Source organism: Ovis canadensis, chromosome 15 (assembly GCF_042477335.2).
Source record: "Ovis canadensis isolate MfBH-ARS-UI-01 breed Bighorn chromosome 15, ARS-UI_OviCan_v2, whole genome shotgun sequence".
Taxonomy (NCBI): Eukaryota; Metazoa; Chordata; class Mammalia; order Artiodactyla; family Bovidae; genus Ovis; species Ovis canadensis.
The window spans coordinates 39,489,299-39,490,992 of record NC_091259.1 but is presented as its reverse complement, the minus strand read 5'-3'; the positions used below and the strand labels follow the sequence as shown (position 1 = coordinate 39,490,992).

Below are 1,694 nucleotides of genomic sequence, written 5' to 3'. Positions count from 1 at the left end.
TTTCCCTCCATTTCAAGTTAAAAGAAGCTTGCTGCTTGAAAGGAAAGCTATGGGAAACATAGATAGTGTCTTTGGAGAAGGGCATGGCAACCCTCTCCAGTATTCTTGCCTGGAGAATCCCATGGACAAGAGGAGCCTGGAGGGCTACAGCCCATAGGGTCTCACAGAGTCAGACATGATTGAAGCAACTTAGCATGCACACATGCAGACAGTGTATTAAATATTAAAAAGCAGAGTTATCACTTTGACAACAAAGGTCAGTATAGTCAAAGCTATGGTTTTTCCAGTAGTCATGTACAGATGAGAGCTGGACGATAAAGAAGGCTGAGCACTGAAGAACTGAAGATTTCAAACTGCGGTGCTGGAGAAGACTCTTGAGAGTCCCCTGGACTGCAAAGAGATCAAACTAGTCGGTCCTAAAAGGAAATCAACCCTGAATATTCACTGGAAGGACTGATGCTAAAGCTAAAGCTCCAATACTTTTGCCACTTGATGCAAAGAGCTGACTCATTAGAAAAGATCCTGATGCTGGGAAAGATTGAAGGCAAAAGGAGAAGGGTCGACAAAGGATGAGACGGTTAGACAGCACCACCAACTCAACGGACATGAATTTGAGCAAACTCTGGGAGATAGTGGAGGAAAAAGGGGCCTGGCATGCTGCAGCCCATGGGGTTGCAAAGAGTTGGACGCGACTTAGCGACTGAACAACAACGCATTTTTATTAAAGGAGATTGGGTGTTTTTCCCACTTAGAGTTTCCCACGTAGGCTTCTGGGACGGGTGACTCCTGGCTGACCCAGTTGTACAATAAGGCTCCTAGTTCTTAACTTCCAGGAACTTGGCATGATGTCACACAGAAAGCACGATCTTTGAGGCCGGCCAGCTCTTTTTTTTCACGTCCGTACTGGGAAAGGTTGGTGAACTTGTGCAAATTACTTCAATTCCCTGAGCCTCCAACTCTTTAGCTCTAAAATGAGGGTGGAAAAGATTACCTGAGAGGGTTGCTGTGAGGATTAAATATAATTTATTTGAAAGTACCTAGTGTCATGCCTGGGACACAATTAAAACTAAAGAGACATTAGTTTCCTTGCTCTCCTGCCCCACCCCACCCCCACCCCTCCGTCTCTGGGACCAGCTTTCCCATAGACCCAGCACCCCCAGAAACCCCAGAATCCTTGGAGGCAGGAACCTCTATAACCTTCATAAAAGTTGACCTTTCCCAGACCTTGCTTCTGCTATGGTGTCATTGACTTATAATGATTAACTCGATGTCATACTTGCTGAACCCAAAGAAGCCACTCTATTGACTATGTCAGGTATGAGAACAGGTTTATAGGGGACACGCAGTCTGAGGGGACAGTTGGAATCTCCCAGTAATCAACACTAACGTCCAGGTCATACCACTTACCTTCCAGAAAAGCCTTGGTGTTCAGCTTTGAAGTGAATGGATTTTGCTGTCAAAGTCCCTGGGGAACAGTCATTGCCCTTACTGCCCTTACAGTAACTGCATCTCCTCACTGCTGAAAGAGGTTTAGGATCAATAAGACGGGATTATGATTATCCGTGATGCTCTTTGGTATTAAATTAAAATGCTTTCAGTGGTTGGTGGCCTGCTTAGGTGGCCGCCTATGGCACCTCTCATGTCTGTCATCCCCTTTCAAGGTTGCCCCTGCTATGGCATTCTCAAGGAAGAAG

The 1,694-nt window shown here is 45.8% G+C and overlaps 1 long non-coding RNA gene across 1 annotated transcript; it reads right to left on the bottom strand.

The window, feature by feature from the left end:
- Nucleotides 1-701: 701 nt before the first annotated feature.
- On the bottom strand, nt 702-1,488 carry LOC138421365 (uncharacterized). The gene is made up of 2 exons (XR_011249473.1): nt 1,408-1,488; nt 702-966 (listed from the first exon to the last, which is right to left on the bottom strand). It is a non-coding gene; the product is annotated as an uncharacterized lncRNA (long non-coding RNA).
- Between the last annotated feature and the right edge of the window lie 206 nt (nt 1,489-1,694).